Genomic DNA, 13,625 nt, shown 5'->3' with positions numbered 1-13,625 from the left:
GCTACTGGTCTCGGGAAAGGGTCTTGTGTTGTAGGACGCCTGATGAAGCACCATGCTACAAAACATAATCTTTCCATTCCAAATATAGCTGCAATACAGAATGCTAAGGATTTTATGAGAGTTGTGAAATCTTACACATCCGCAGCCCTCATTCTTTTGTCCAAAGAGGAAATCAAGGAATTCTGTGGTCCAAAAAAATTACTCCTGTGAAAGAAATTCAGAAGACACATTTTTGGACTCACTTTAAAGAGCAAGAAAGAAGACATTTCATTCATTCAGCCAACACCTCAGAAACAGTAGGATAATATTCAGATTCACAACCTGAGAAGGGGGATGTTTGTGGCATGTGTGTGTGACTGGGATTGCAGAGATTTATAGACACTAGTTATGAGTTAAACGAAGTTGTAGTGAAATTTATGCTACCACATGGACCAGTTGCTGGATGTAAGTGTCCAGCTGAAGGACAGCAACAATGCCATCAGTGCTCACCTTCTGTTCACAATGTTCTCAAGTGCTCCAGTTCCTGTTGGTTCAACAGGAAGGCATCACTCTATATTAAAGGAAGATACTGAAGCACTGGAACACATATTTAGTTCATTAACTGGCTAATTTCGATACAAAACAGAGTACACATAAGTTATATAAACTGAAACTTTTAAGTCTTTGGACCTTTCACATATGTTTTGGAATCATTTAAAATGCTTGAAAAATGTGTCTCTTACTCATCTTTCAAACTACTAAAATTTTGTTAAATAAGGGTAGTTTTTGATTTTTATGAGCCTGTTATGTGATAATGTGATAATAAAACATGCTTTATGTAGGGCAAAAATTTCAATTGTTTGTGAAACCTGTTCAACTGAAAAGTGGAGGCTCCCCTTTTCAGGGAATGTAAAATAATATGGTACTAATCAACAGAAAAAAATCAAAATTTTAGAGATTGGAATTTCTGAAAAAAAATCCATAAATTAAATAAAAAAAGTTCAGAATGCTATAGTAAAAGAACTTTGTCATATAAGTCCAAACGGAGGGTTCTTTGTAATCATAAAGCAATTAGCTTTCAAATAAAAAAAATCAATAAAATATCTAGAGATGTTCCAGCATTTTAAAATTTTATCAAAAATTCACATCTTCAAAATGGTATGCACAGTGTCATTTTTGGAGGGCTGTGTCTTGGAGCAGAAATATAAACTAAATTCAATAACATCTGAAAGTACAACTATCAGCTACCTGAGCTGCTCACCCGTGAGCTACCCCTTTAAAAAAATCTCTCACAAATGACATTTTCTCCTTTTGATTGCATGTTTCAAGCAAATTATTAAATTTTCTAATGAGATCCTATGGATGCTCTTGAACATATGGTTCAAAACTATTAAATTTGTTACAACCAACAAATGAAGTTCTGTTTGGGACACTACATATTCTATACTTTAGATTTTGTATTTCTTCCATCTTTTTTTCCATATCAGCCAATTTGGAATCTACATTATTATTTACTTTTACCAGTTTTTCCTCTACCACTACTGCACACTTGGTTTCCACTTCTGTTTCTAAATCATTTTTAATCTGATTGATTTGGTTCAAGTTTAACCCTGTTTTCAGCACAAAATTTCCTGGCTGCTTTGACTTCATCTTTACGCTGTTTTTCAGAAGCCTGCACCCTCCTACTATAGTCATCACAAAGCTTCTTTCTGTCTTCTACACATTTACTACTCATTAATGTTAATTTCTCATTAGTGTTATGTGCTACTTTCTTTATCTTTTCATCACACTCGTTAGCTACTGCCTCAACCTTCTTATTTAATTCTGAAAGATTAGAGCTGACTACCTTAATCTCCTTTTTAATTTATTTCTCCAATTCATCCTTGAAGCTAACCATGTCAGTTCTAATGCTATGAGTTCTCTTTTCCACCTTAATAATGTCTTCTTTCGTACACATACTACTCATAATTCCTTTTAACATTGATTCCAATTTTTCGTCTGCCTTAACCTGTTGCCCTCACTGACTTTTACTACTCCCCCTTAACCTTAATGATTTCATCCACTTCAGTACTGTTTTCATCCATTTCACTTGCATCACCATACAGTGTGCATGACGCTTTTATTGTTTCATCTACAATAGGGCTTTCGTCCCCATCATTCAAAGTTACATGCATGTCATTTTTTACAGAACCAGTTCCCTGTTGTCCCTTCTCTCTCATCACACTGTCTTGTTCGTTAAGGCCACTCATTATGCATAATTTAATATAAAATGACTTTTTTATGAAATTAACTTATTCTTATTCACTCGTCTTCTTCTGCTGCTGCTGCAGTTGCAGCAGCAGTAATCATCATCTCGATTCATCGTCTGCACAGCTGCGTCTATGTGCGTGCTGATTTGCTGCTCCTGTACTCAATGGCTGCTTCCATAGAACCCACTAGCTGATTGGCTGCTGTCATACTGTGGCCATGAAACCGATTCGCTGATTTGCTGTTGCCCTTCCTTCGTTATAATCACTGTATTGTAAACTGTTCTTGAGTTAGTGTTCATAGTTTGTGAGTCCTAGTTTATTGTGCCCCATTACGATAATCATCACCCAGAAGGGAACCATACATGATGTTCACCTGCTTTATTTGTTTGTTGATGGTCCTTGGTGTCAACATATTGCGTTGTGTTACTGAATGAAAAATGGGGAGTGAAATTTCAACACTGACTACTGTAAATAATGTAGCCAACAGGTGCACAGTTGCGTTCCTAGTTCTTTACTTTCACTGTTCACGACCTGCCAATAAACACAGTTAATATGGCCAGTGCACTATTGTTTAACTTTTGATGAACCTCATTAATAGTATTCAGGCAAACATCAGCATACTGCTACTGTAGTTTACCGTTGAACACCTATGAGCAGTAAAAACCTGATCACACAGTTATTGCAGAATAATATGCTACATATTGAATAAACACTGTCATTGTTTTAACACATGACCTATTACACGTATTTCACTGTTACGTTGATGCATTGTTGTTGACCTGACCAGCACAGGTTTCTCGTCTGAAAATCGCCCGTGAACTGATTGTCTCGGGACCAAAAATTGGGCCTTTATACATAATCTCAGTAATAGGCACTGAAATTACACATTGTTCAGTGTTTAAGTTGCAGAAGTTACAATTAAAACATAAATCATTAAATTAAGTGAGTACGTTGAAAAATTGGTTCTTTTTAACAGTGTTCTACAAAGGGGTTAAGCCGAATTATTTGTTTAAATGATGAAATTAACAGATATAGATATAGAAACAATACTTTTTACAAACCTGTTAATTACTTTGGAATTAATGAAGGGCTGGATTTGTTAATATATTTTCAAATAGAGCCAAATAAATACGTCAAGAATCCTAGTGATTCTTTTTCCAAATGTTTATGATTAGTACAGAATTTATATTTGTTTGTAAGTGAGCAATAGAATCTAAGCCACAAAACGATTACTGATTTCATCCTATAACAGAAGATATTAACAATAAATTGTTAAAATAAATTAGAAAATCAATTACAGACATAAAACGGAGCACAAATCTAGATCTGGTGCTATATTCTTTAAAACTGAGGACCAACCTTTCTCTTTTATGAAATTGCAGATTATACTTACATATTTTGATGGTAATTAGTCAAAAATTTTAAAAAAAGAATTTAAGGAGGCAGTTAACAAAACAAGAGGAAGTAAGAAGATCCCAGCTTGCTTTGTCATAAGCCTGCATTTTGACAGTGTAAGAAGACTACTGCATCTCACAGGATGATTAAATAAATTTCAGACATTGTAATACCTTAAAGCTGTTTGTATACTTTTCATTTGTTACACAGCAATTAATGTTCCTTTGAATACTCCTCATTGAAGCATTGAGCCTAGATTGAATTGCTTATTTCTTACATGTGTACATGCTGAAGCTTATGTATGATTTATATCCTCAACAGATAGTTTGTTCAAATATTTACACTATGTGATCAAATCACATGTTGAAACCTGCATTCTTCCCTTAGGTGAGAATGGTCTCTTCTACATTTCACAATGATCTTGGTACTTCCTTAAGCAGGAAAGTGTATGAAATTGGTCCATAATTTGAAGATTCACCCTTATGGTGGCTTTGAAGGTACTGAAGATTCATTGGATAAACAAGTCAGTCACCTTTGTTCTAATAGCTTACAATACTTCCTGAAGTCTTGCTCAGTGCACACAAAATAACCTAGACCATAGCTGCTGTGCAGATGGCGTGGTTGGGGAGGACAACAGTAGTTATGGAGACTTTGTTGTGGACAACCACAGCGTGTTGGGGGAGGTGCAGATCAACAGCTGAAGCATCTGCACAACTGTATTTCTTCCATAGCTTGTCAGCTACAAGTACTGAGTCTGTGAATGATAATATCAACTGGTTATGCAAGTATGACCAATGGTTTGACAAATGTAGATGTTAAGATTAAGTACTGTCTCACTAGAATACTGAAGAAGAACAAACCACATAAACAGAGGATCATTCAAAGTGAAAAAAGGTGGACTGTGTGCCACCAGAAGGAAATCTTCTAAAACAAAAAATATGTCATAATGGCCAACACCACTTAATATGGTACTGTCAGCGTAAAATAAAGAAAATGTCACACATGGGGATTGTGTGCCATCCCCCTGATAACAATTTCAGCAGGCATTACCTAAAAATATAACGTTCATTTTCTGCTTCTTCTGGTTTTTCCGAAGTAGTGAAGCCTGAGGAAGTACTTTCAGTTATTATATGAGCATGGTGTCAATTGTTTTGGACATTTCTGGAAGAACACACACCACACTGAATCTGCAGCTATGACAGCAATTGTAGTTGGAGGGAGAGGAAGGCAGAGAAAGGGAAGGGACTAATGATAGTAGCTGCATCGAGACTTTACACAGTCAGCAGCGATGAGTGAAAATGCGTGCTGTAGAGGGACTCAAACCCATGATCTTCTGGTTACTAGGCAGTCACATTAACCGCAATGCCACCTGGACACAGTGTTTATTGCAAAAACGCAGACTATCTCATCGTGCTCCCCAGCAGACTCTCACTGCTACCCAGTGGCACCTATCAGCAGTCCCTGTCCATGTCGTACTTTCTCGCTGATTTTATATTCACACTGGAGGTTGAATGTAAGCGTACATCCACACTGAAGGTAGGGAATTAATTACCTATTGAGGTGAATCAATAGTATGAATGCATGGTAAAACTTGCTCACAATTAACTCACCATGTAAAAAGAAATTGGTCAAATCTAGAACATAGAGCTATTCACACATATTTTATTCAGCATAACTAAAACAAACTTTTCTTCATATCATTGTCAACTCTCTGCCAGGAGAAGAACTTTGTTTTCTTTCCTTCATTATGGGCTACTTAACCAACCACAGTTTGTATTTCAAGATGGCTTTCATACTGAGGTAGTTTTCAGTCAGCAGTTGGTTCCCACTCTTTGTTGCACGTATCCTGCAGATGCGTGCTGTTTCATTTAGTTTCAACACAATAGATAGCTAAATTTTTACCCAGTGAACTCAGTTGTGTAACAGTCCATCCCACAGAAATCAGCTGAAGACAGCAACATTCTCTGTTGCCAAAATAACTGGTGATCTGAGGCTTCTCAACACCTCAATATTGGGTTTTTAAAATGTTGTCTACATCTTGCTTATGTCTTTCATTCTTGCAGTCTGTAAATATAATACTGAATACTTTTTCTGTAATACTGTATTGTATAAGTTGGGCAAGCCCAGATAAACCTATTGTTTACATTTGACTGCACAAAAATTAATTGTCCTCTAAGAATTCTAAGTCTGGCCGTCTGCACAATCTGGCAACACTATAGTATGTGTATGTGTCTGGAGGAAATGTTGTCTTCCACTCGAGTTGTTTCAGTGTTTTATCTGGTAGTAAATGTCGCGCAATGTATTTGCATAGTTGAGAGTTTAAGTCCTCTCATTCTTTTATTTTTTAACCACATTTCGGCTGTGTACTTAATGTATCAGTCTGATGGAAACTCAGAGATAATTTGCTTCACTTTCTAATCTTCTGTGCAAGAGCTCATGGCTGCATCAAGATTGGAATAGATTATAGTCGAGAGTTTTCTTTCTATAGAGCAGCAACCAGCCATCTGCCACTGGTCTCTTGATGCCAGCCACCATCTGACCAGTTGAGCTCATTGGGACGTATTTTTGGTACCTTGCTGCTCTCGCATTTAAATTGTTTCTTTGTGTAGTTTGATTCTCCGCATGAAATAACTTTGATAAATGGGGTGGACACCATGCATTTACACATGTGTAGGTTATTGTGAATATATTTATCAGTTGCCATTTTCTTATTTGAACTTCCAATGTTTGATGTGTAGTTATGAACTGGATTGTGTGTAGTTGAATCTTATGAATATTGTTTGAGTGTTATGAAATAGATGCAAGAGGAAAGGGTCTAACACTTCAGACATATTTTTCATTTTGGGGTTAACTGACAGGTGAAAGAGCCTCCATATTTGCCATGTCTTTTATAACAGCATCTTCTCAATGTTGATAGCTGTGGCATAGGGAAGCTCTATGAGTGAACTGATGACACTGAAACCAAAATGCGGTAATAGACACCAGTTTGATTTTTGTTGCTGTTAATTGTGGCATGTTGTACTTCTGCTATTGACTTCTTAACTTTGGCAGTTGAATGCTAATGTTGCACGAAAGTTAAATGGTAACAGTTCATCACATATATCAATTATTGAAACTTCATGAATGTGGAAATTAATTCATACCAGAATGAAAGAAACAAGAAAATCCTTTTCTGATGTGGTTTTCCTAATATCACTCGTTCCACACTTCACACAAATGCTTCAAGGTGCATTCACCCCTCTGTTAAACCCACAGCAAACAGTATGTCACATGTATTAGACATCTTCCTCATGCTACTTAGTTTATAATGCATAAACAAAGTTAAAAAGATCAAATTATGAAAAATCCAATTCATAACTGCAAGTCAAATACTAGAATTTTAAATTAGAAAATGACAGTTGATAAATACACTCATACCTTTTGTGTAGCTCCATGTTCACTTGGTTTACTAAAGTTATTTACTGCAGAAAATCCAACTATGCTAATAAATAATTTCATGCTTATCAGTGTGAGAGCATAAATGTGCTCCAAACGCAATGCACCACATTCATCTGTTCGGACTACAACCAGTGTCAGATGCCTGGTGGTGAGCAGTTGGGTTGCAGTGGTTATGTAGGGTGAGGAAACGTTTAAGCATAAACTGTTGTGATCTTGATGGATCTTTTGTTATTACTGTTTGGTTAGAAAGTGAAGCAGATTACCTTTGAGGTTTCATCAGGTTCACACTATTATCAGGCAGTCAAACTGCAGTTAAAAAATAAAGGAATGAATAGACTGGAGCATACAACTTTGCATCTACATTGCATGACATTTACCACTAGACCACGAGTGGTACAGCACTCTAACAACTCAAGCGAAAGACAATGTCTACATCTTACAGTGTCTGCATCCTGTGTTGTCAAATCATGCAAATGACAAGGCTTAGAATTCTGAGGGGTGGGGAACTTTTTGTGCTGTCAAGTGTATGTGTTCAGTTGTTTCATTTAATGTGGTCTGGTAGTTGCTTCACATACTCATTTGATATAACTTTTTGTTAATGGTAATTACATTACCTGAGAGCTTGTATAGTTACAAATATTATTGATTGATCAATGGAAGGTCCAGGATGTAAGAACAATAATATAGAGGATAGAGTTCTACTCGTAACATAGAAGAGTCATTGATTTGCAGGCCAGCACAATGAAATGGGCACTGGAAGTATGTACAATCTTCGACAAAGTCCTTCCTCAGAAGTAGAACACACACTCTCTCTCTCTCTCTCTCTCTCTCTCTCTCTCTCTCTCTCTCTCTCTCTCTCTCTCTCTCACACACACACACACACACACACACACACACACACACACACACACACACACGGCTACTGTTTGTGGCTATTAAGGCCAGACTGGGACTGTGTTTGACATGAGCAACAACTGCTGAAGTGAGTGACAGGTAAAAGGAGGTGGCACAAGTTGAGGAGTGGGAGGGATAGTAGGGTAGGGGTTGGGGAAGAAGTGAACCAACTGTGAGCTACTACCTGTATTCTGCAATGGTCTAACTTCTGTATCAATATTTTGTGATCAACACAACTGAGCACCGTAGTTGATTATAAAAAGATGGCTAGTGCTCGAAACCATTTGTTTAATCCATCCAGTACCTCACACCTCACAGAGAAAAGAGAATATAGCATTTTCAGTTGTTAAACCACTTCTAAAACTGATCTGGACATTTGATAGCAAATTATGTGAAATAAAATGGTCAATTATCCTTACATACGCAGCCTTTTCAATAACTTAAGCAAACACTGTTGGCATAGAAATAGGTCTGAAATTGGTCATATTATCCCTTTCTCCCCTTTTATAAGGTAGCTTTTTCATGCAAACCGATAGCTTGTTAGTGGTCATGCCTACATAGAATGTGCCACAGATGTTACCGCTTATTTGGTAGATTGTATGGCTGTTTCCACAGGTGGCTCTGTCTTTGATCAAATAGGAGATGTCAGTGATAGGACTGGAGTTGATATGGCTTCTGGGTCTGTTGCACAGATATAAGCCTTGAGGCAAGGTGCTAGGAGCAAGAGAGGAGTAGTGATGGATAAGAGTATTGTCTAGGACTGGTGGGCAACAAGATATCATTATGGGAGGGTTGGGGAAGACAGTAGTGAGGATATTTCAGGACAGGTCGGGAGACAGTCAAAACTGAAATGACAAATATCCTCCCCATCCCTCCCACAGTGGTATTCCACCACCCACCCAACATATGAAATATACTTGTCCATCCCTAGTCTGCCCCAGTTCCCAACTCCTTGGTACATGCCTCATATCTATACAATAGACTCAGATGCAAGACCTGTCTGATACATCCTTCTGTTACCACCTACTACAATCATATCACTGACCTCTCTTACCCCATCCAAGGCAGGACCATCTGTGTAAGCAGCTGTGAGATCTACAAACTTAGTTACAACCACTGTGCCGCATTCTACATGGGCATGACTACTAACAGGCTAACAAGCAGGGAAATCTTCCTACAATATATCCATTGTTCATGAATCCCCGCTCGCCTCCACCTTCCATTCTTCCTCCTGCCTACCCCCTTCCCAGCTCATACTGCAATACCTATCTTGCCAATGCACCTATAAGTTCTTTCCCTCTTCTGTACTTCTGTACCCTCCCTTTCCTCCTCCCCATTTCCACACTCTTCCAGCACAGTCTCTTGATGCTGCTTCTAGCAACCAACTTGGATAGTCTCACAGGCAGCACCAGCATCAACCCCCATCCATAACCTGATACTCCACCCTCTCCCTTCCACAACCTAGGTCTTCATACACCGCCCCATCCGAGCAGATTACTGTTTCATCAGACGCAGATGCAGTCACAGTCGCAGTTGAACTCAAGTGCTCTGAGGCAGTGGTCATGTGTGTGCGAGCTATGCAAGGGTGAATATATATGTGTGTGTGTGTGTGTGTGTGTGTGTGTGTGTGTGTGTGTTTTAATGCAGAAGGACTTTGTCTGAAAGCTGTAATATTTTAGCAGGCTTCTCATTTTGCCTCTCTGTGGCTCAACACAGCTTCTATGTGCTGAATAGCAATATATTCTTCCCATATTAATGTTATTCATTGTTTGTAAAAAATGTAACTCAATGCTGCCTTGATGAATAGCAATATAGCCTTCCCATGTTATTCATTGTTCATATAAAATGTAACTAAGTCTGACAAATTATCCTGAAGCATTTGGAAGTTACATCTTAGCCCTTAGATGTTATTTTCTTCCTGTTTATCAAACAGTTTCCTGCCTCTCGACCCACTCCCGAATCTTGTAACATAGCACCAAGACAAAATTTACCCCATTGCTTTTGTGGTTGCAATTGTGGTGTTTTCTGTAAAAAGAGGTACACAGTTTCTGTAGGAGCTGATGTTCCACATACCAAATTGTTTGATCACAAATACCAGATTATTTTATCACTACTTTCAAAAACCATCCTATGCTGATTGCCACAAGGAAAATCGCTTTTATTGAGATAGCTCGTTGTTAATGGTTTCCAAAACAGGACGGCTGCTAGGATAGTAATTTTGTTGCTTCATGTGGCTATTCATACGTCAATGTGTGTGCCATTGTGATTGATTTAGACTAATTTTGCTTAGAAGGCAAACAATTTGCTATAAAAGAGACTTACTTATTTTGCAATTTAATTGTAGCTATGTTTTTTTTTTTTTTTTTTGCACATTCCCCACAGTTGTAGCAGAAAGCCTTCGTGCTTCATACTATCACCTGTTCAGCAGTTTAGTATCTGGTTGGAACTTGGAAGAACACCATCTGTTTTTTATGAAGCTCGTAGTCCTATACAGGTTGCAGTCAGTATCCGAGGGATGTCATAGTTAAAAAAAGAGTTCTGTAAATAGCATGTTTATGTAGCCACCCTGAGTGTACAAGATAAAAGTAAAGGAGTGTGTTAGTAAATAGACCACTTTTTGTCTGAATGTTTTGAGAAGAAGAAGACATAACACATATTTTTTTTTCAATCTGTTGTATTCCGGTAAGAAAATTCATTTATACAAAATATTGTGTGCTAGTGAAAAAGTGTGTGTGTGTGGGTGGTGGGGGGGGGGGGGGGGGGGGGGGGCACTGCACTGAAAACATTGTAAAATAATGCTCCAGTATTGTTTATTCATATGTGTTATCTCCAGTGCTATTTCAAAAACATTTTCCCATGAAAGTGGCATAACATTTAGCAACCCCCCCCCTCCTCACCTTGTATCACCCCTCTTCCTTTCACTCCTTGCCTCGTACATTACTTACCATAGCTTGGTAAGACCTTTAAAAATAAATCTAAATCTACTGAGGGTAGAAACTGATTATTTTTGCTACTTATTATGAGACACCTTGTTTACAAATTTTGCATGACCAGCACCAACAGTGCTGCAAGTGGCCACTTGAGTCACTTTGGCCGTAAACCAACTCTGATTACCTCAGTACAATTATTCCATCCATTTAGTGCAGCAAAGAAAAGAGACTTGGTTGTGCAACCAACTCCACGAGTAAGAAATGATCACTGTATAAATAAAACTTAGATCAATGATATACTTTATGCAATAATTAAGACTTATCTTTCCTCTATTTCCAGAAAGTGATGACCTTTGAAAGATGGAGGTGTGTTTTAACAGATGAACTTGATCTCTGCATTCAGGGATCTGTGGAGAACAAGTAAGCATGTTTGAAATTTCACTTGTTTCTGACATGTTGCTTACAATGACTGCCTTTTGTCACATTCAAAATGTAGATTACATTGATATTTAACTGATTTCACATTTCTCTTTTTTGTGATTAAGTAGTATATGACTTGTCATCAGGTCCTTTGAAGCTGAAAACTCACCTTAGTACATGTAGGCCGCCTGCTGTGGTCGAGCGGCTCTAGGCGCTTCAGTCCGGAACCACGCAGCTGCTATGGTCGCAGGTTTGAATCCTGCCTCAGGCATGGATGTGTGTGATGTCTGTAGGTTAGTTAGGTTTAAGTAGTTCTAAGTCTAGGGGTCTGATGACCTCAGATGTCAAGTCCCATAATGCTTAGAGCCATTTGAACCATTTTTGAACATGCAGTTAGCTGTTCATTGTGAAGTAAATTTGCAGATTTGTTCCACAAAATTGAACCATTTAGTTACGTAAAAGGCTTCAGTAAGGTCACAAAATATACCAGCGGGATTATTTTGGTTGTTTTTAGTTCTGCGAGGTTTTCATTCATAAGGGTATATGGTGGCGGCTAGATGTGAAACTCAAAAGTATTTAGCAAATTTTGTTTGAGTTAAGGACTGTTTATGAATATGGCTCAAGGTTAATTGTATCAAATGTTATAACCTTTAATCACTAATAAATTGCGTGGATATACAAACGTAGAAACAATAGCTGGTTACATGCTACCAATTCCGTATCGGTCATTCGACTGCCGTGCCGTGACATGTGGCCGGCGCCGTTCGTAGCTAGGTGGCGCTCCCACACTCAGCCGAGTTGCAAAGTGCCTCTACCGCCGTTTGCGCTTACTGACATGGCGGCCCTGTTAAATGTCGTGGCACTGTCACAACACTTTTCCCCCCTTGAAAAAAAAAACAAAAAAAAAACACTCACTTCCTGGGAGACACGGACAGCGCGGAGACACCCATGGCCTCTTGGGAGGCCCCAAGAAGATCCCACGGAGAAACACGAGAGTACGGTCGAAAATGTCCAGGACGGAAACCCGTGCGTGGAACGTGCCTCCTGGACGAGATGAAGGGTGAAGACTCCGGAGCAGCATCCATAAGTGTCGTGGACCTGGGGGTGTGCTCCAGCGAGATGGGTCCCGGAGAAGGCGGCATCGCGACTGGGGCCGGTTCTGGCATACTCAGAATCGGTAGCGATGTCGGCTGCAGCAACACGCACGGGAGATCGGCAGCAGCAACAGGACTGACTTCTCGGGCTGGTGGAGGTGAAGGAAGGGGCGCTGACACCGGCGTGGCCACCACTCGTGGGCACATCTGGTCATAATGGCTAACAACCATGACGTCATCTGTACGTATTTCACAAAGCCGGCGGCCGCGAAGAGCTTTGACCACCCCTGGAATCCATTTAGGGCGAGATCCATACCCTCGTGCCCACACGTCGGCGCCCACCGAGTATTTTCCCGCACAAGGGGACACAGTACAAGGCATGACAGGGTGAAGCAGGTGCAGTAGAGTGCGCGGTTGGCGGCCATGTAAGAGTTCAGCAGGGCTGCGATCACCCAGAGGCGTGAAGCGATAAGAACTCAGAAAATGCAACAGAGCGTCATCTGTGGAAAAATCACTGAGGTATTTTTTCATCTGGCTTTTGAAAGTGCGAACAAGGCACTTGATCTCCCCATTCGATTGCGGATGGATGGGCGGTGCTGTAACATGATGAATCCCGTGTCCAGTACAAAAATCACGGAAGGCCTGCGAAGAGAACTGAGGGCCATGGTCCGTGACGATCGTGGATGGAAGACCTTCTAGGGCAAAGATTTTGGTCAAATCCAGCGTCGTTGCCACAGTGGTGGGCGACGGACATCGAACAACAAATGGAAACTTCAAGAAGGCGTCAATCAACAGCAGCCAATAAGTGCCGAGGAAAGGGCCGGCAAAGTCAGCATGCACCCGTTCCCATGGCTGCGCGGGGTCAGGCCTCAGAGAGGACATTGTACGGGGTGCAGCCAGTTGTTGAGCACACTGACCACACGCAGCAACCACGTGGGCGATGTCCGAATCAATACCGGGCCAATAAACGTACTTGCGGGCCAGGGACTTAGTCCGAGAAATTCCCCAATGGCCTTCATGCAACAGTTTGAGAACATCTTTGCGAAGAGAGGCTGGCATCACGACCCGTGAAGATGCGCCATCCGTGGCCAGAAGAACAACACCATCACAAACAGACAGACGAAGGCGCAAGGCATGGTAGTTGCGAAGGGGATCCGATGCCCGGCCCTTGGTCCTGTCCGGCTAACCCCGTTGAATAAAACCGATCACCTGACGCAAGTCCGGGT

General features: G+C 40.0%; 1 long non-coding RNA gene across 1 annotated transcript in view; it reads left to right on the top strand.

Moving 5' to 3' along the window:
• Window positions 1-11,588, top strand: part of LOC124553864 — a 108,388-nt gene extending 96,800 nt beyond the window's left edge. Inside the window, exons 3-4 of the long non-coding RNA XR_006968157.1 lie at window positions 11,226-11,305; window positions 11,452-11,588. This is a non-coding gene — a long non-coding RNA (uncharacterized LOC124553864). The remainder of the gene's footprint in view (window positions 1-11,225; window positions 11,306-11,451) is intronic.
• The last annotated feature ends 2,037 nt before the right edge of the window (window positions 11,589-13,625 follow it).

This window comes from Schistocerca americana, chromosome 11 (genome assembly GCF_021461395.2).
Source record: "Schistocerca americana isolate TAMUIC-IGC-003095 chromosome 11, iqSchAmer2.1, whole genome shotgun sequence".
Taxonomy (NCBI): domain Eukaryota; kingdom Metazoa; phylum Arthropoda; class Insecta; order Orthoptera; family Acrididae; genus Schistocerca; species Schistocerca americana.
The sequence above is the reverse complement of the archived record's forward strand: the minus strand, read 5'-3'. Positions and strand labels throughout refer to the sequence as shown.